The sequence below is a fragment of the Sciurus vulgaris genome (assembly GCF_902686455.1).
Source record: "Sciurus vulgaris genome assembly, chromosome: 3".
Taxonomy (NCBI): domain Eukaryota; kingdom Metazoa; phylum Chordata; class Mammalia; order Rodentia; family Sciuridae; genus Sciurus; species Sciurus vulgaris.
Genome location: NC_136463.1, coordinates 61,392,325 through 61,414,516, shown reverse-complemented (window position 1 = coordinate 61,414,516; position 22,192 = coordinate 61,392,325). Strand labels below are relative to the sequence as shown.

Genomic DNA, 22,192 nt, shown 5'->3' with positions numbered 1-22,192 from the left:
CAACTGAAGAACTAATGAGTTTCCCTTGGAATTCAGACAAACATGATGGCACTGGGAGGGTCCCAGGAAGTTCAACATATGTGAGGGGCACATTAGAAAATATTTTTTTTCCATTAAACATGAGTTTTGTTAATTTGATTCCTACTTAGAGACCTTAGAGAAATTCTTGTATGTGTGCACCAGGAGATTGTGCAAGAGTATTTACAGAAGCAGAATGTCTTCAAACAGAAAAGAAATGATACATCATGGAACACTGATGCCTTGCAATGCAATGCAGCCAAGGATATAAATGAATAACAGTTATAGGCACTGGTGTAGAGAACACACAAAAAATATTGCATGAAATAAGCATTCCAAAAGCAAATGAGTAGTGGTTTACCCCTCTCATATATACCATTTATACAGAATTTGTTACTGAAGCTCTTTTCCTTGAGTCCAGCATACTGGGAGGTGGACCAAAGAGAAATGGCACAAGAAAACAAGATTTTTCTAATGTTCTACCCATTGTCACTGAACACGGGCATATAACCTTGGTCTGCCCTCTCCCAGGAAGCTCTATCATCCCCATGCATATTGACTCTGGTGGGATACAGTGCTGACAGGTTTGTCTGAATTCCAAGATAAAGTAATTCTGATTCTAAAGCTAAGAGCACCACTGCATGTGTAATGTATTATACCTCTATTAATGTTGTGTTTATGAAATGAATTAAATAAAATGCATGGGCAAAGTATTATTAGTCAAATAGAAAAATAATCAGAAAAACAGACATAGAATATTTTAGCACTATGGGGACCTAAAGTGTGGGGATTGTTGCAACCTCATGCTCTTGAATAAAATCCACATCCCAATCAACTATATGTAAATATCACCATCATCACCACCATCATCATCATCATCATCATTGTTATCCTTATCATCCTCAAAAGTACTGATATGGATTAAATTGTCTAAAAATACAAAGAAATTTGCTTCCCTTCACCACATGATCTTTATTACATGAGGTCTCTGAACTTGCCATGTTTACCAAATAAATGCCTTTTTCCTTTTCTTTCATAGTTAACTACATTAAATACCTCTGTTGACAAACAAGTCACCAATTATTGTCACTTGTATTCTTCAGAAATGCCACTCTGACTGGAGTGATTTAAAATCTCAATGTAGTTTTAATTTGCATTTATCTAATTGGTGGAGATGCTGAATATATTTCACATATTTTTTGACCATTCATATTTCTTCCTCTGAGAAGAATCTGTTCAGTTTTTTTTGCTCATTCATTGATTAGGTTATTTGTTATTTGTGCTAAGTTTTTTTTTTAATTTTTTAAAATTTATTTTTATTGTAAACAAATGGGATACATGTTGTTTATGATTGTACATGGAGTAACAGCATACCATTTGCATATTCATACATTTACATAGAGTAATGATGTTTGATTCATTCCGTTATTTTTTTTCCTCCCCCACCTCTCCCACCCCTCTTTTCCCTCTATACAGTCCATTCTTCCTCCATTCTTGCCACCCTCCCACCCCCCATTACGTGTCATCATCCACTTATCAGTGAGATCATGGTCTTTTGATTTTTGAGATTGGCTTATCTCACTTAGCATGATATTCTCCAATTTCATCCATTTGCCTGCAAATGCCATAATTTTATTATTCTTTATAGCTGAGTAATATTCCATTGTATATATATACCACAGTCTTTATCCATTCATCAATTGAAGGACATATAGGTTGGTTCCACAGTCTGGCTATTGTGAATTGAGCAGCTATGAACATTGATGTGGCTGTATCTCTGTAGTATGCTGATTTTAAGTCCTTTGTGTATAGGCCGAGGAGTGGGATAGCTGGGTCAAATCGTAGGTCCATTCCAAGTTTTCTAAGGAATCTCCACACTGCTTTCCAGAGTGGCTGCACTGATTTGCAGTCTCACCAACAATGTATGAGTGTACCTTTCTCCCCACATCCTCTCCAACACCTATTATTGCTTGTATTCTTCATAATCGCCATTCTTATTGGGGTGAGATGGAATCTTAGTGTTGTTTTGATTTGCATTTCTTTTATTACTAAAGACGTTGAACATTTTTTCATATGTTTGTTGATTGCTTGTAGATCTTCTTCTGTGAAGTGTCTGTTCATATCCTTAGCCCATTTGTTGATTGGGTTGTTTGTATTCTTCATGTAGAGTTTTTAGAGTCTTTATAGATTCTGGAAATTAGTGCTCTATCTGAGGTATGAGTGGCAAAGATATTCTCCCACTCTGTAGGCTCTCTCTTCGCATTGCTGATAGTTTCCTTTGCTGAGAGAAAGCTATTTAGTTTGAATCTATCCCAGTTATTGATTCTTGCTTTTATTTTTTGTGCTATGGGAGTCCTGTTAAGGAAGTCTAAATCTAAGCTAACATATTGAAGATTTGGACCTACTTTAGGCTTATTGTGGCCCTATAGGTATCCAAAACCCTTTCTTTAAGGGGAGATCAATATTAGCAGTGCCCAATGCAGACACTATGCAATCCTAGACCAAATAGCCCCTATGAGGACAATAACAAAATGTCATAATAAACAGAATGTGTTCAAATATTATCTTCAGTAAAACAAACAAGTTTGTAAAAAGGTCTGCAGTTTCAAATGGAGGACAAAGAGGATGCAGAGGGATGTAGAATGTGGCTATTAATGGGATAAGAAAAGAATATACAGAAGTTCTAGAAAATAAAAAGGGTGAGAGTGTAATGAAAAGAAATTGGATGTTAGCATGCAAAAAAGGGAGAAAGAGACTCTGAGGGAACAGGTAAACAAAAGGAAAAGAGAGCAAGAAAAGTAAAGAAATAAACCTTAAATTTTTTCAATAAAGCAAATGTCACCTTTGTTCCTTTTTTTGTCAGTTCATCTGTCTCTGTTTGTGTAGTTCCAATGCCTCTGTTCTTGCCCATTTAGAGTCAGAATTTTGAGTACTTTTCTTATTACACCTCAATCTTTAACTTTCTCCTCCTTAAACTGTGCGTCCTTACTCTCCTGGACATTGCCACACTTGGTGGTTTTGATAAAGATCTCATTCTCTTTTTACCACCATTGGCACCCTCCGTCTTTTCTCCAACTACTGCACGTGGAAGAGTCATGGATCTGGGAGCCTCAGGAAATGATTCACTTGTGACCAAGTTTGTCCTGCTTGGCTTAACAGAGACTCCAGCTCCACAGCTCCTCTTTGCATCTTCCTTCTTCCTTATGTAGCTACTATTCATGGTAATTTTATGTCCTTGCCATCATCTTTATGGAACCCAGACTTCAAATGCTTGTATACTTCTTCTTGGGAAACTCCTCATAGATGTCGGGAGCATCAATGTCACTGTCTCTGCCATGTTGAGGCATTTCATGTCCAATAAAAAGACCATTCATTGTAGAGCATGCCTCTCACAACTCTTCTTCCATCCCCTGAATGGGATGGACTACTTCTGCTGACTGTCACAGCCCATGACCACTATCTGGCCATTTGCCAGGCTCTCACCTGCAGCACCCATATGGGTTGGGAATGTAGAAAGGTGGCAGGCACATTATGTGTCTTTTCCATCACCAATGCACCAATGCAAAATGTTGCCTTCTCTACTCTTAAATTCTGTGGTCCCAAAGTGATCAATCACTTCTACTGTGACCTCCCCCAGGTCTTCCAACTCTCCTGTTCCGGCACCCAACAATGAGCAGTTGCCCTTACAGCAGCAGCCTTCATGGGTGTGGCCCCCTTGGTCCTCATCATGGTGTCCTATGCCCATGTGGTAGCTGCTGTGCTATGCATCCGCTCTGCTGAGGGCAGGAAGAAGGCCTCCTCTACATGTGGCTCCCACATCACTGTGGTGGGCATCTTCTATGGAACAGGTGTCTTCAGCTACATGAGACTTGGTTCTTTGGAGGCTTCAGACAAAGACAAGGGCATTGACATCCTTAACACTGTCATCAGCCCCATAGTGAACCCACTAATCTACAGCCTCAGGAACCCTGATGTGAAAGGTGCCCTGTGGAGGGTGCTCATGGGGAAGTTGCTCCCCAAGTGACACTCCCTGCCTCTGGTCTTAACAAATGTCATGGCTCTACTTAAGCTTCTGAGAAGCCTTGTGATTACTGGAGGTAGAGTATGGGTATGATGGAATGGGGTCAGAGACCAGCTCAGGAGGAAGGTGCAATAAGAATGATGAGAGTTGTCACTTACACCTCAACTACCACGTGCCTGCCACTGTTCTAAGGGAGTGGCCTGTTAGCTCATTCAGTTCCCATAACCTTTTGAAGTAGATACAGTTTAACAAATAATATATTATAAAACTGAACCTCAGAAGGTTTAATAATTTGCTAAAAGTCACATAGTTAATGAATGCCACAGCTTGGATTTGAACCCAGGAATGAGCTACCCCTGTAATTATTGCCTTTCGGCATCATGTCCAACCAGAGAAATGAAAAGTTGTACTCCATTTGTGTAGAATTAATCAAAATGCATTCTGCTGTCATGTATAACTAAATAGAACAAACAATAAAAAAGTAATAAGTTACTTCTAGGAGAAAGGGTATCTTAAGGTGAAGAGGTGGGATGGACAATATAGAGTAAATGATTACAAAAAGGACCATGAAAATGTGAATTAGGAAGTTTTTATTTCCTTGATTCATTCCAAAGCAACTCGCCCAGGTTGAGGAATTGCAGATTATCAATTTTAAGAAATAAACCTATAAGAAGAAAACAAATTAAAAACCCAATTCTGAAAAAATAGACACTGTTTAGAAAAACCACAGGGAGGAGGTCAAATATTTTCATACTGGACCATTGACAACAAAAAATAAATCTGATACAGTTAATTAGAGAAAGGGGTTTGACTCACATGGAGAAATTTCCTTGACTGAATGGAGATCTTTGTTACCCCTGACTTAAAGTTGAAACCAACAGAAGAAGATCTACAAGCAATCAACAAGCATATGAAAAAATGTTCAACATCTGTAGTAATAAGAGAAATGCAAATCAAAACCACCCTAAGATTCCATCTCACCCCAATTAGAATGGCGATTATCAAGAACACAAGCAACAATAGGTGTTGGAGAGGATGTGGGGAAAAAGGAACACTCATATCTTGTTGGTGGGGTTGCAAATTAGTGCAGCCACTCTGGAAAGCAGTGCAGATATTCCTCAGAAAGCTTGGAATGGAACTACCTTGGCCTATACCCGAAGGACTTAAAATCAGCATACTACAGAGATACAGCCACATCAATGTTCATAGCTGCTCAATTCACAATAGCCAGACTGTGAAACTAGATGCCCTTCAATTGATGAATGGATAAAGAAACTGTGGCATATATATACAATGGAATATTACTCTGCCATAAAGAATGATAAAATTATGGCATTTTCAGGCAAATGGTTGAAAATGGAGAATATCATGCTAAGTGAGATAAGCCAATCTCAAAAAACCAAAGGACGAATGATCTCACTGATAAGTGGATGATGATACATAATGGGAGCTGGGGGGGTTAGTGTTAGGGTTAGGGTTAGGGAGGGGGGCAAGAATGGAGGAAGGAAGGACTGTGTAGAGGGAAAAGAGGGGTGGGAGGGGTGGGGGAAAAATAACAGAATGAAACAAACAACATTACCCTATGTAAATTTATGATTACACAAATGGTATGCCTTTACTCCATGTACAAACAGATAAACAACATGTATCCCATTTGTTTACAATAAAAAAAGGTTGATCCAGCCCCTCTCTGCACATTGCTGTGAGTAGGAAGATACTTTATTTAGAGAATCTGTAGTTTTAAACAACTCTTTCCATAATGCAGAAAAATGTGTGCTTATTGAAAAGCTGGAAAGTACAAAAAGAGCTGAGTATGGTTAATGTGCCTATAAATCCAGCCCCTCAGATCACAAAGGAGGATGGCAAAGCCAACCTCAGCAACTTAGCAAGCAAGGCCCTAAGCAACTTAATGAGACCATGTATCAAAATAAAGAAAAACAAAACAAACAAACAAGAAACCACAAAAAGGCCTGGAGCTGTGGACAGTAGTAAAGCACCCCTGGGTTAAATCCCCAGTATGACCACCACCACCAACAAAACCACACACCCAAAGAACAAATAAAATTCACCTGTAGGTTGACCATTCATAGATAATCATTATGAATATTTAGCATGTATATGTTAAATTTTTTTATTCATAAGATATATTTACAAAAAAAAATTATTCTACATCTAAAGCTCTGTAAACAATAATGTAGTTGAACATCTTTCCTTGACATTAAATATAGGTCTTCTTCATCTTTTTCTGTGGTTGCTTAGTATTCCTTTGAATGAATGGAGTAAAATGGATTTAATCACCTTGTATTAGTGAACCTGTTTTGGTTCAAATAATCTGGAATGCTGAAAGAAGTGTTCCTGTATATTTACTTGGGTAAACTCTTCTAATGGCTAAAGACAAAAACTTTGAGTGGAGTTTCCAGTTCAAAGGATATAAAATTCTTCAAGACACTTGAAAATATTTGGACAGATTTGTATTCAGAAAAGGTTGAACAATTGACACTTCCAATGACTAATTACTTCTATCCTTGTCAATATGATATGGCAAATGTTATAACTCAGTGCTCAGTTAAATGTGTGTGTTTATACTAGGGAAAAAATCGTATCAAGATGTTATTGTTAGGTCGGAAATTAGGCGACTGTAGGGGGCAAAGCTGAGCAGCTGGGACAAAGACCAGCCCGCCAAAGGTGATCAGAAAGTTTGCAGCAAGGTGGATGGAAAGTTCCACTGACACTTCACACCCACCTGTCACTCAACAGGACCCCCTCCCATCCCAGCCTATAAAACCCCTGGGCAGCCAGGGCCACATGCGATTTTCTTTGGGTCCCTATACCCCCAGGGGTCTGAGGATTTCACCTGAGAGCCAAATTCCAATAAAGCTTGCTCTGGCCATTTTCTGTCCCATTTTATTTGGCCACTAACTCTGCCTGCCAAGCCTGCAGAGGCCCACCTGAGCTTACAGTTATATGTCCATATTTCTAATATTTTTTATAAAGTGACAAGTGCTCTTTATTGGGTCTCATCATGAACTCCAAACATGAACCCTCTCTCTGTACTTGGCAAGTCATCAGAGCTCCTTGGATTGCACTTTTTCAGATCTGCAATCTGGTGACTATAGCTTTCCTCCTGTTTGGAAATATTAGGAGGCTGGAGTAATGCTTCTTTAGGAGCCCAAAATACTAGGCAGATAAGAGAAATCCTCAAGGACTGAGGTTGTCTGTCTCTGTCTTCTTGTGCAGTCTCTGGGGAAGTTTGGTGAAGGGCCTCTCAAAGCTAATTAGCTCTGGAGTAAAGAGAACATGGGGACAGATTCTCTGGGTCTCTGCCTCATTCCCTTCATAAGCCTTTTGGAGACAGGCCACTTTGGGTGGGCTTGGCACTCACTGCCCCTGAGAACCACCACCCAGGTGCCCAGCTCAGTCACAGGAAGGTGAGGGACCCACAGGCCTGCTGAGTGCTCCAGCCTTGCTATCATCCATGACTTCATGTGACCTCTTCCCGGCCTATAGGAGAATAAAGGACTGAGTGATATTGAATTCCAGAGTTGGTATTGAATTATAATGATGAGGTTCTCACTCTGAGTCACTGAAAGGGAAGAGAAAATGAACATATATACCTAACTACATTTTCATAACATGGCAAGGGCCCTGGCACACAGCAGGAATTGGCTGAAAATGAATAAGCCCTCTTTTCAGAACAAGCTTTGACATATGTGACCTTAGTCAAATTAATTTTTGGATCTTGACTTTTCTCATCCATCTGGCAATAGATAGCCAATAGTTTTTGTAGAAAAGGAGAGGATGGATGTGTTGGGAATGCAGAGACTCTCCTCTGGTAACCTATTAGCATAATCTATGCTTTGTGTTTTGTGCTACTGATTCTGAATGGCTCTCTCATGATTCAGGACAAACTACTTCTCTTAATGCTTCTTGTCCCTTTCCATATATGATTCAGGTTACTGTTGTCTGTGATGTAACAGGAGGGCAAGCTCCAGTAAAGATTGGACTGCATAAGGAAAACCACTTTGAGAAGTTGGCATGATGAGATGGGTTGAGAATTGAGAGTTGGAATTTTGATGTATGCAGGGGAACAGTGTTCTTGAAAAAAAAAAAGCTAGCGGTGGAGCAAAGGTGGCCCAGCATATGCAAGAATTCAGAAGAAGGAGCCCTTGAAGACCCTTCCCCAGTCATACCTGGAATCACTCCTCAATCATTCAGGTAGGTACCCAGACACATGTGATGGAGTGGAAACCACCTCAATACTCTCTGGGACTTCAGTTCTTCTCTTTTCCCTTGGAAGAGTTCCTGATTCCTCCTCCCTAACATGCATGCACAAAATCATGTTTTCCTGGTGACATTTATTAGGAACACATTCTTCCAGTTTCTCAGTCCAAGAACTCTGAAATAATCATTGCACCTTTTCTTCCTCTCACACCTAATGCCCAGTTGTTAGTTTTATCATCAAAATATATCCAGAATACTATGATATTGAACAAATAAGTATCAAATGGAAGGATGAAAGAATAAGGTCTTGACTTCTGTTAATATTTTTAGACATCCTAATACCTAAAACTTCAGAAGTTCCATTTTTTTTTTGTTATACACAATGTCATTAATGTCATTAATAAACCCTTAATAGCAAGAATGTCTGAGTAATATAGAATTGAAGTATAGGCTAGGAGTCAGATAGTGCCAGGTTTGAGACACAGTTCTGTCTAGAGTTTGATGACCTTAGCATCCTTATTAAACCTCTCTAGATCTCAGTGTCCTGGTTACATGGAAATCCTAGTAATTAATCCATAAAGTTTTATAAGAATTTAATAAAATGAAGTGTTTACACTCAGAGTATACACCTTAAAATATTCATATTTTCCTAAATCCCCCTGTTTCCTGCTCCTCTTTTTCCTTAATCTTTTTCATGTCTCTTGATTTCAAGGGGGCCTGTCCTCCTTCTCTTCTACTTTATATTGCTATTCTCCCTAAGGTATGTGCTTTCTAGAACCTCATTTATTTATTAATTCATTGATCTAGTCATAGATGCCATTCATCACCACACAGTGATGTGGTCTCAAGAGCTGTTAAAATACTGAAGATTTTCTATACTGTGTTGGTAAATGGCCACAGTCTTGGCTCCCTGGAATGGTTCCCTTTACCCCTGGTCCTTCCCTGGGATTCCCTGGATCTCTCTCTAAACTGGCAGCTAAAGGACTAATGTCTGGCAGAGTGGGGCTTTTGGGAACCTGGCCACAGTCTAGGCTGGTATCCATTCTGATAGTAGACATTCTGGCCACAGCCCTCCACCATCTAGTAGACAGAGATTATGTGCCTTCTGTGTGTCATTCTCCACCCTTGGCAGGTCTGAGTCTCCCCCTCTTAGTACAGCTCTCAGCAGAGGCCTAGGGAGCCTGGCGCCTGGGGAACAGGACAGCTGTCACTGAGTTCATCCTTCTTGGACTGAGACATAGAAGACTGCAACCCATTCTTTTTGTCATTTTTTTCTTTCCCCACGTAGTCACGGTTGGGGGCAACTTGAGCATCCTGGCTACATTCGTGGAGCCCTAACTGCACACCCCCACATACTACTTCCTGGGGAATCTGTCTCTGCTGGACATTGGGTGCATCACTGTCACTGTTCCTGGTGTGTCTCCTGGCTCCCTAGTGCCTGCATTTCACAACTCTTCTTTTTCCACCTTCTGGCTGGTGTGGACTGTCACCTCTTGACAGCCATGGTCTGTGACCACTACCTGGCCATCTGCTGGCCCCTCACCTACAGCACCTGCGTGAGCTGTGAAGTCCAGGGTGCCTTAGTGGGCATTTGCTGCACAGTCTTCTTCATTGATGCTCTGACTCACACATTGGCTGTCTGTGCTTGACTTTTGTGGTCCTATGTGGTCAACCACTTCTACTGTCACCTCCCTCCCCTTTCCAGTTCACCTGACTCAGCATCTACCTCAATGGGTAGCTACTGTTTGTGGGAGCCACTTTTATGGAGGTGATCCCCATGATCCTTATCTCAGTATCCTATGCCCACATTGCTGCTGCAGCACTATGGATCTGCTCAGCTGAGGGGAGAAGGAAGGCATTCTTCACATGTGGACCCACCTCACTGTGGTCTGTATCACTTACTGAACTGGCTTCTTCAGTTACACACACCTGGGTTCCATCTCAGCCTCAGATAAGGACAAGGGGATTGGCACTCTCAGTACTATCCTCAATCCCATGCTGAGCCCTGACATCTATAGTATCCAGAACCCTGACATGCAGGGTACCCTGAAGAGCGTGCTGATGGGGAAGAGGCCCCAGGCGTGAGCTGGAAAGGGGTATCAATATATCAATATATCACTTCCTCCTTGAACACCCACCTAACTTGCTTATGCTGAAGGCCTGGGTGTGGGCAGGGGAAATCTTCAGGGTTGGGTCTAATGGATCAGGTAGACTTGGATTGAGAATAAAGGCTAAAGAACTTAAGTAAAAAAAATCTAAGTTTCTGATAGAAAATGGACTAAAGGGAGAAAATTATAATGTGGCTTAGGAAATGGAAGATGACGTATTTGTATGTATTTTTTAAAAAATTTAATGACTGCTCAACTGACATATTAAAATGTTAATATAAAGAAAAATGCTTGTCCCCATTTTTAGACAAATATTATTTGGTCTTTTCAAAAGATCCATCTTTAAGAAATAACTCTAGGATTGTGATGCTAAATTAGGGTTTGACATATACTCTAGGAGCAGAGTGTTGGTACCTGTCCAAGCATTCTGCCAACACCTTCTTCAGGACAGGATCATCAGACACCTATTCCCCAAACCACTTTTCCCTTCCTGACTAACTCATGGGTAGGCAGAACACACTTACATGCCAGTGTATGAACTGATTCTCAAGACCCTTCTCCAAAAGCAAGAGAATGTTTCATTATGTCAGGTGTGTAAGGCCCTCCATCTTTTCTTCCTGGACCCTGCAACTGAATTTTTATCTCCCAACCACAGCCTCTTTCAGGTGACTCATGTGACCCTTTGATTGGGGTCACTGAACTTAATCTTCTCTGTGGCTCACATGGCATGACAATGTCAAAATTATTTCTGTATTTCTTGCAGCTTCTTTTGCTCTCTTCATCTGGGTCACAAGCTCCTTTAGGGCAGATTCCATGTCTTATTTTATACCATGTCCTTCAAACACCCAGCAGAGAGTCGAGTAGATAGATAGTTCATGTTCCAGCAGTCTTGTGGATTAACTGATACTAGGAAGCATGAACTGTGAGAAGAAACTTATCTTCTGTCAGAGGTCAGTGAACTGCTAGAGGTTTTCAAGACACCCTAGAAGACCCAATACTGAGATAATATAGAGATATAAAGGGAATTTTTTTTTAAAAAAGAAGATTTTTTGTGATGCAGCAAAATAATCATTGTATTTGACATAATAGGGAGAAGTTTTGCTGACTACATAAACTTCATTATCAGTTCTTAAAATTAAGAAAAACTGCCTAAAGCTAAAACTGAAAAAGTATCTTCTTGCAAATAACCAGAAAAAACAGCACTTAGTTGGCAAAAGCTTAGCACAGACCATCAGAATAGGAAATCTTATTGCATCCAAAGTCTGGGGGCACATATTAGAGATGTGGGATAGTGATAATAAATAAATGATCATAAGTTATGCAAAAGTGTTTACTTTCTTTAATTCTTGTTCTAAAGTGAATGGTTTCTAACTCTGCTATGAATATATGAGTAATTTGTGTTTCATGTAATAAATTTAAATAAAAAGCATAGTTTTGTTGAAAAAAGAAGAACTTCATTATTGACCTGAAAAGATATTTGGCAGATATTGTTAAATTTGGAAAGTGATGGTGATGTGACATCTGGATGGGGTGAAGAACATCCTGGTGAATATCCTCCAATTGCAGGTCGTGGTTCCCTCTGTGGAGGGGAATAGAACTGGAGGGCACTGGGAAATGGAGAAGGACTATTGAATTTTATCCCATTTATTCTGATATTATTTGAAGTTTTTCACCAAGTTCTATAATTCAAAAAAAGTAATTGAATTTTTAAAAGTGTTAATGGTGGGGCTGGGGTTGTGGCTCAGTGGTAGAAGGCTCACCTAGCATGTGTGAGGCCCTGGGTTCGATTCTCAGCACCACAGTATAATATAGTATTGTGTCCATCTACAACTAAAACACACACACACACACACACACACACACACACACACACATATAAGTTGTGAATGGTGAAAGTGTGGGAAGGGGTAGAGTGAGTTGACAGGTGGTGTTTTTCTTCAGCCTTTAAAGTGTCTGGTGTCATCCTCACTTTGGAGAAAACTAGTGCATTGACCTCTCCATCCTGTACTAGGCCATATGTCCACTTTCCCAGGATTCAGCAGCCTGGAAAACACAAAAAGTGTTTATCTTGTCCATCTATTCACTCCTGAATTAAGAACTAAACCCACTGTCCCTGTCCTTAAGAGACTATTCCCAGTGCACCTTCTGGCCTTTCCCTATGTCCTGGCCCTAAAAACTGAAATCTCATGCTCCACAGCACACCAAACCTCATCTGGCACCATCCTCAACATCTATTGTCTCTAGCACCCCTGCCCTACTGCCTTGTTTTGACTCTATCTATAATTTCAGTTGAAGATAGTGACCAACCTTTGTTGAGATCCATGTTTGCCCTTTGTGAACATAGGTTCACAGACTCCTGGCACTGAAAGCAGTATTTTAGTACGCCAGTCCCAACTCCAGATGATTTGTATCCAGAGGAACACATTCCAGCTGTTATAATTCCTCAACACACCTGTGACCTTTTGAGGCCATCCATGACCCACCTGTGAAGTTAAGCATTCACATGTGTCTACCTGGAGATGTGTCTACACATCACAACCATTCTACCTCCCACATCCTACATTCCCCTTCCAGCCTACACCCAGAGCCTTACCATGTGTCCAGCACAGAGAAAAGCACTTCTGGGACTCAGGAGAACCCTAGCACTAGGGCGCTTTCTATTACTATTCTAACAGCACATAACGGTAGTTAAAAAGCACTTCAAAATCTACGTTCTCATTTGGATTTTGCAACAGCACAGTTAATGTCATCCACAGTGACAACCAGGGTCAGGATTAGACAGTCATAAAGCCAGGTTTTAAAAAAATCCTCATTTCACAGATAAAAAGGTGCAGACAGGCTAGGTGATTTGCCAGCGTGTGTGAAGTTAGAAAGTAGAGCAACCTCCAAGTAGTGGCTTCTAAGCCAGCATTTTTACCTTCTCCCTGTCTTTAGAAAATAACTGAATAACCAGATTCATAAAGTGATACTAATTCTGGGTGGAACTAATCTCAGATAGACAAAATGTAGTAAAGCTGAATGAAGAAAGTCATAAAGAAAGTCATAGAACACATGGAGACTCTAGTTCTAATCCAGGTCTAAAGCACCTTAGCTTATGTGAGTTCTTGAAGCCTCAATTCCTCTATGTGTAAAATTAGTCTCTTCCAAGAATTTCAGACTTTTATTTTTATTTACCTACTACATGGTAAATGCTCAGACTCACACAGGATGCCAAGGGATAGAGGGAGATAAGTGACTCTGTGCAAGTAAATGGATAGTTCTCGCCAATAAAGTTGAGAACAGGTACATAGATCCATCAACAAATCACCACCACAGATCTCTGATGGATAGACCTGGTTCTTGGGCATCAGCAACTGAACAGATGCCCAAATTGGATGTGGTGGCAGTGGGCCAGGAAGAGATGTGAAGACCTGAGAGGCAGCAATATATGAAAATGGAAGGAAGTGAGCTTGAGAAGGAGCCTTGGAACATCAGCCAGAAAATATTTAATTTTGTCGTTAGAGTTTGTGTTTGTGGAATCTGGGTCAACAAAGATAGCAGGGCCCTAATGGAGCTCAGATATTTATTTGGTAGTTAAGGGTGCTTGTCCAGGCCTGTATATCAGGAAGGGCAATTATGATCCCACATCTTCTATATGGCAGGGAGCAAGCTGGGAGGCTGAGGCCTTTGCTGCATCAAGCCACCCAGTGAAGGCATCACTGGGTGAGGAGTAGTGAGAGCTGGGTCCCAGGCTAACACCACCGTGTGACATCAGACCAGTTGGCTCTGCAGGCTCCGGTTTTTTCCATCTATGAAATAAATATTCTGGGGATTAAGTAACTTAAGCTTCAGAATTATTGAATTGATGTTAGGTATAGTGTAGCTGTTGAAATTCCATTGGATTTTTAGTTGAAGGAGTTACCATATTCCTATAATCTGTGCTCACTCTCTCTCAAATAAGGGGCAGAGCATGGATTCACCCACCCACGTCCACTAAATAATACCCACTCCAATCCTCTGGCCAGTGCTACGGGCCTTGCACCATACTTGACTGCACTTTCATGAAAGAACTAGTGAAGGGCTCAGACCTACAGGAGCTACCATGTCTCCCCCCCCACACAATGGAATTAATCTTGAGTCCCCAGACTCCTCAGTATATTTTGGTATATCAGACTAATCAGTAAACTTTGTTAACTTCCCCAGCTCCACGGGGCCTCAGGAGGCTCTCCTCCAGCAACTATTTCCATTGAGACAGCCAAGGCCAGGACTGGGGACTGAAGTTCTTGTGAGTTCCATAAACGGAATCCTCTAATTAGCTCCCAAATGAGAGTTTAGGATAAAGAAGCCTAGGGGATAAGGTAAGCCCAAGGATTTACAGATTGTCTTCTGCTAATAAGACCAGCAGGGAGGCCCTTAGGAAAGAATAACTTTCTTTTTGGTACTTAGTCTGAAAGGACCTGGGACCCTGGAGAGTGGAGGAGGCCAATTAACAATGGGTGGTATCAGTAGTGTCATTATCAAGGCTTATAGCCAAGTCAGGAGGGGAAGGAAAAGGTGTTCAAAAAGAGAAGGCCCAGGGCTGAGCCTGCCTCCTGCAAACAGGAGCCAGCTCTTCCTTCTTTTTCTGTCTGGGTGTTGGTATTTTCATTCTTGTTCTCTCTGCATGCCACACAGCTTTCCTGTTCTCCTGCTTTTCTTTCTATCACAAGCTCTTTGCTTTTTTGATTCCATATTAATAAATCCATCTGCTTCATAGTTTGCAATGACTGTCCTTTTATAACCACATCCTGATTTCTTGATCAAACCCCTATCTTTATTTTTTTTTAATTTTTTTATAAAATTTACTTATACATAGCAGTAGAATGCACTTTGACACATCATATATAAATAAATTATAACTTTTCATTCTTCTGGATGTACATGATGTAGAATCACACCGGTTGTATAGTTATATATGCATATAGGGTAATAATGTTTGATTTATTCTATTGTCCTTCCTACCCACAAACCCCCTCCCCTCCCTTCACTCTACTCTGCCTAGTCCAAAATACCTTCTTTCTTCCCTAGCGCCCACCCTCTTATTGTGAACTAGCATCTGCAAAGGAGAGAAAACATTTGGCCTTTTGATTTCGGGGGTTGGCTTATTTCACTTAGCATAATATTCTCCAGCTCCATCCATTTACCAGCAAATGCCATAAGTTCATTCTTCTTTAAGGCTGAATAATATTTCATTGTTTATATATACCAAATTTTCTTTCTTTTTTTTTATTGTAAACAAATGGGATACATGTTGTTTCTCTGTTTGTACATGGAGTAAAGGCATGCCATTTGTGTAATCATAAATTTACATAGGGTAATGTTGTTTGACTCATTCTGTTATTTTTCCTTCCCCCACCCCTCCCACTCCTCTTTTCCCTCTATACAGTCCTTCCTTCCTACATCCTTGACCCTCTCCCTAACCCTGACTCTAACCCTAACACAAACCCTCCCACCTCCCATTATGTGTCATCATTCTCTTATCAGTGAGATCATTTGTCCTTTGGTTTTTTGAGATTGGCTTATCTCACTTAGCATGATATTCTCCAATTTCATCCATTTGCCTGCAAATGCCATAATTTTATCATTCTTTATGGCTGAGTAGTATTCCATTGTGTGTGTGTGTTCAAACCCCTATCTTAATCCTTTGGGTGGTTTCCAGTTTTCCATTATCAAGAGCCATTCTTTGATAGGCCTTTTCACAATTTCCTAGAATTTTCAACACTTTTATAAATTTGACTTCAACTAGAAAGATTGTATCATTTGACTTTCCTACCAACTCAGCATGAGAAGGCCACTTCCCTAATCCTAATCAACCCTAGATATTATCATTCAAAAAATATGATGTGATACTTGAATCACTATTTCCCTTACTATTTTAGTTTGCACTTCTTTGTGAATGAGGCTGAGATTTCCCTCATATATTAATGCAAATTTTGACATTTTGTCCTAAATGCCCCAAATGTTTCCTATGAAACTCTTTAATTCTAATTGTGTTTTGATAGTTTATATAGTAGGATATATAAATATTTACTTTATGACTTCTGTCTTCACTGTCACTCTTGAAATTATTTTCCTCATTTTTAAGTTTATAAAAACTATCACCTATTTTATCCTACTTCTGTTTACTTTATTTTATACATTTCATATTTTATATTTTTTCCATCCAAATTCATTTTAATACATGATGTGATGTAGGATTACACCTTTATATATTTTTTAACTCTGTAGCTTGCATCCCAAAATTGTTCCCAATAATTTGAAGTTTTATCTCTTAACAAATTACACACACACACACACACACACACACACACACACACACACAGATACCGTGTTAGTCAGATTTTTGTTGCTGTGACTGTGACCAAAATATAGAAATGTCTATAGAAATGTCTTAAAGGAAGAAAGATTTATAGATTTATTTTGGTTCACAGTTTCAGAAGTTTTATTCCATAATCGGTTGGCTCCATTGTTTTGAGCCCTATGTGAGGCAGAACATGATGGTGGATGGGTGTGACAGAGGAAACCTCCTCATCTCTGGCATCCAGGAAGGGGGAACAGGGACAAGATATAGTCCCCAAGGGCATGACCCAGTGACCTACTTCCTCCAGCTAGGACCCTCCTTACAGTAGTCCATTCAGCTATTAGTAGGATTCAATCACTTCCCCAAAGCCTCACCTCTGAACACTGTTTCATGGGGGAACCAAGCCTTCGACACAAGAGCCTTTGGAGACATTCCAGATCCAAACCATAACACATACATTAGTTGGTGACTGAGTCTCATATTCTGTTCCGCCATTCTGTGTTGGTGCTACAGTGTTGCCAGCACTGCAGCCTCAGCTTCTTAAAGTTGGGTTTGCTTGCTTTTCTGGGAAGGAGCTCTGATTCTCCTCTCAAACCGTGATTAGTCTCACATGTTTTCTCTTCCAGTTTAACTAAAGATAGCAGCATTTTTCCAAATGGGATTTTCTCATGTGGAGATTTTACTCAGTTCTATGTTAAACTTATTGATTGATCTGGGAGAATTAATAGCTTGATAGCTTCACAATATTGAATCTTTTCTGACAGGAATGTATAATAAGTATTATTTCTAGAGAAAAGTTTTGTAGACTTCTAAAACCCAGAGATTTTCCCTTTTTATGAAGTTTATTTCTCAATATGTACAGGTTTTCTTTTTTTTTTTTTTACCAATTATGAAGTGAACATTTTAATGTTAGATATGAATATTTTAGGATTTGATGATATTGCTAATTTTATCTATCATCATCAGGAAGTTGGAATCTTTGTCTCCATTTGGAAACAATCAGTGTCCATTTCACCATACCACCACAAGTATTTATTATGTTAAATCATTCGCTAATTTGAGAGGCAAAACAATTTTGCTTAGTTTTTCCAGCTTACTATTGAAGCTGAGTATTTTTTCCTGTTAACCATATTTGAATTTTTGCCTATTGTAACTTGCCATTATGATTCTGCCTTATTTTTTATATTTATTTATTTATGCATTTATTTATTTTGGTACAGAATTGAACTCAGGGGCACTTAATCCCTGAGTCATATCTTCAGTCCTTTTTAGTTTTTATTTTGAGACAAGAGTCTTGCTAAGTTGCTTAGGGAGGGCCTCACTAAGTTGCTCAGGCTGGCCTTGCAATCCTCCTGCCTCAGACTCCCAAGTCACTGAGATTACAGGTGTGCATCACCACACCTGGCTTATTCTTGGCTTATTTATGTTTCAAGATCTGTGTTTTCTTTGTATTTCTGTTAGATCTTTAGAGGGTAAATATATTAACATTTTCATATTTTCTGCAAATATTTCCCTAAGTTCATTGTTTGCCTTTTAACTTGGATAACTTCCCATGCCTTTAGAAAACATTTTTAAGTGTTTATGTAGTCAAATTTATTGATCTTTTCCCTATGTGCTTTCTGTTCATATGTACCTACAATGTTAATCCAACCTGCATTTATTTTGATACATTTTATAACATATATATCTAACAGAATTTTTCCCCAAGTAAACAATTCTCTTTACTTACTGTGTGCTTACTTACACAACTTACTGCATATTTCATTCCTTACCTCATTCCCAAGTGATTTGTGATGTTTAATTTATTCACATATTAAACTATTATAAATCCAAAAGTATGTGTATAGTCTGGCTTCCATTCCATCAATTTTCTATTTCTAAATCAGTTGCACAGTAACAACAACCACTCTCATTAATTTCCTTTTATAGCACCAGCTAAATACTAAGCTGTATACATACCATCTCATTTAGTCCTTGTTACCAAAATTCTATTTGGCAAATGTTACAATTTTTACTTAGAGATGAAAGCAGCTGCAGGGTTGGGGGGGTGGGAAATTCTGACAAGAGAACACAGTCTCACATTTTCTTCATTGTTTTGCAATTTGTTTGAAGCTAAACTACCCAGCTTCTCTCCATCCCCCAAATTTATTTTATGCACCCACGGACCCACAGCTTAACAGATGATAAAGCATGATGTGGATTTCTTTGTGTAATTTCTTTTATGCCTAAAAATATAACCCCTCTGTCCATTCCTGACAAAATGCACAGAGCTTTCCAGTGGGAAAATTAAAATTTCCACTTATTAACACTGGGAGAATGACTTATCTTCATTCAATATTTTGTGCTGGATATTAAAAAATATATGTCACTAGTCCTGACTTCAACCAGGTTGTGTCACTTCAATACAGCAGGTGACGTAGGCTAAAATTCTAAAACCAAACAACTTATATATAGTATAGTCATTTTTAGAGATAATAATTCATATTCCTCTGTTGCCTAAATTTTAAACACTTTAATTTATATCTTAAAAACCTATCTGATTTGGAGATTCAGAAAAGAAAACTGAAGAGAGAACAAATGTGATTCAATTCACTGGTGTAAAAGTCTGGAAAAAAAATAATCTTAACACATATTTGGGCAAAACTTTAAAACTATATTCATATAAACATTTTCTGTCCCTAATTAGCATAATTAGTGATGTCCAGAAACACAAATAGTGGGGGAAAATGAAATTAAAGAGAATTTTAAATAAGGTGAAATAGTATGTTCTATACAAATGTTAAATTCATTCATAGCACCCACCAGAGGGAGCTGTGCAGTTATTATTAATTGAAAATCTATTTGATACACCACTATAAATAATATTTGAAAAAAGTAAGAAGAATGTAATTTTGAAGATGTATCCAAATATTAGACATTCCAGACACCTCAGGTTAGCAGTGCCTAAACCTGAGATGTGTTCTTCATACTTCCCCTCTTAAACTAAACAGTTTTTCATGAGATCAAGAATTTCTCTAGGGGCCAGGGTTGTAGTTCAGTAGTAGAGTACTTACAAAGCATGTGAGAGATCCTGAGTTTGAAAAAAGAACTTCTGTATTATTTCTTGACATGTCCCTAGAACCCAGCACATGTGGTAGCTATCAATAAATATTTTTTGAATGAACAAATGTTTCATCCCTTCTTATGTTTAACCTAACCCCCCAAGTCATCTTCTCAGAAAAGTCAGTTACTTCACACTTTAGATTGTATTCTGTATTCCATAGGAGATAATTAATGCAAGTATAGGCAAGTCAAAGAAGGTTTCCCCTCAGGAAGCTACCAAGGACAAGAGAAAAGTCATCCATATACTAAATAGTTCAAGGTCAGCCAATTAAACAATCCAGTCATGTCTACGGGCCCACAGCCTCCCCCTTCCACAAAACTTCCATGCATATGTTTAGAACCTAAGTCTTAAAAAATGATGGGAGCCCACCTCATCAGAGGAAGGAAGTGCAAGACTAAAAGTCAGATTCAAAAGGGAAAGAGAGCAAGAGACCAAAATAAGAAAAAACAGAAAGAAGAAAAACAAAACTATAACAAGCATCCTTAGAAAACAAAGATGATGTTGAATCCATAAAAGAAGAACAAGAGATCAAGAAAGAAAAGATACCAGCAAAAAATTTGTAAAAATAAATTTAAAAAATATGACCCTTCTTGATTTTAGGAACTAAAGAGACCACAACACAACAATACTGGGTGACATTGACACACCTCTCTCACCATTGGATAGATCTAGCAAACAAAAACTAAAAAAAGAAACTATAAATAAAAGATTATAAATATAAGATAAAAAGAAACTATAGAACTCAATAATACAATCAATAACTTAGAATTAATGGATATATATATAATATATGTTTATATATACATATAATATTCTATCCATCAATGAGCAAATACACTTTTTTTCTCAGTAGCACTTGGATCCTTCTCTAAAATAGATTATGTGTTCTACTGCAAAGTGACTATTACCAAATACAAAAAATAGAGGAATACCCTGAATTCTATCAAATCATAATGGAATGAAACTAGAAATCAATGATAAAATAAAAAATATAAACTACTCCAACACCTGGAGACTAAATAATATGCCACTGCATGACCCAAGGATAACAGAAGATAATGGGGGTAGATTAAAAAATTCTTAGAGGATTTTCAAGATGACAGACTAGAGGGTGACTGCATTTCATGTTGCTCCAGGACTCAGGATTCAAGAAGATGAGGTTTTGAGAGACTGGCAAAAAACTCAAAGCCGCTGGGTGAGTCTCTCCCATTGGGGAGGTGTCCCGAATGGGGTGGTAGTCCCAGAATGCAGGGAACTTTGTGAAGTAGAGTTGCCCAACGAGACACCCCTACCCCCACTAGAGCGGTGAACATGGACAACTGGGAGCATTGTAGAGGAGGGCTGACCAGCACAATACTTAGACTCGGAGCGACTTCCCTGGAGCTCCAGGTGGCTGTCTGGAGGAGGAGGCACACAGGGAGTCACTTGGACTCAAGTGACCACACTGGAGCTCTACGTGGCTGCCTGGAGGAGGAGGCACACAGTGGGTCACTTGGATTCTGAGCAACCACACCGGAACTCCAGGTGGCTGCTCAGAGGAGAACCTGTGCAGCAAGTTGCTTGGGCTCAGAGTGACTGCACTGGGGCTCCAGGTGGCTACCCAAAGGAAGGGCAGCACAGCCAGACAATTAGGTGCAGAGCATGGTCCCAGGACCTAGGCAGCATCCTGGTGGAAGAGCCGCACAGAGATACGCTTAGGGGCGGAGCGAAGGTTCCAGAACTGTGGGGACTGAGGAGGGGCAGGCTAAGGAGACTCTTTGGCCCAGGGTGAGGCTCCCAGGCCCAGGAGGTAGGTCTTGTCCCCTCGGAACGGTGCAGAGGAAGGCAGCCCAACACGGGTGGTAGTTGTGGATTGAGGGGAACCTCTAGGAGGGGAACTGACCAGTGAGACTTCCCCACAGGGTGAGTCTTTCCTGCCAGGCAAGGTTTTCACACAAGGATGGTAAAATTAGAGACAAGCCCAAATAGGCCTTGCCTCAGCGCACAGCCTAGTTCCCCTTTGGATGACCATTGGTCAACAAGTGGAGGCACCTCTGCCGACTAGCAGGGAATATACCCCACCTGAAGGCCACCACCCCTAGAGAGGCAGTTTCTTTGTGGAGCACTGCATTATCAATTTCCTCCAAGACTTCAGGCTATTGAAGGCTAAGTGGGGATATTCTAGAAATCTTCAGGGACACTATAAGTCAATGGAGGAAATCTGCAATATCTCAGCTGTCCACTGATACCTGAACAATATGAGAAAACAAGGGAAGAAAATGCCCCAAACAAATCTAGATGTTACATCAATAAACTCCAATGACAGCATGGCAGAAGAAATGACAGAAGGGGGTTCAGAATGTACATAATTAAAATGATCAGGGAAGCAAATGATGAGATGAAAGAGCAAATGCAAGCATTGA

The 22,192-nt window shown here is 39.7% G+C and overlaps 2 pseudogenes across 2 annotated transcripts; both read left to right on the top strand.

Moving 5' to 3' along the window:
* Window positions 1-3,113: 3,113 nt before the first annotated feature.
* On the top strand, window positions 3,114-4,042 carry LOC306657791 (putative olfactory receptor 3A4; annotated as a pseudogene). Its single transcript has one exon. The product of its transcript is annotated as a putative olfactory receptor 3A4 (transcript).
* Window positions 4,043-4,122: 80 nt separating this feature from the next.
* LOC306657782 (olfactory receptor 3A10-like) lies at window positions 4,123-10,165 on the top strand (annotated as a pseudogene). The gene is made up of 2 exons: window positions 4,123-4,126; window positions 9,549-10,165. The product of its transcript is annotated as an olfactory receptor 3A10-like (transcript).
* Window positions 10,166-22,192: the final 12,027 nt, after the last annotated feature.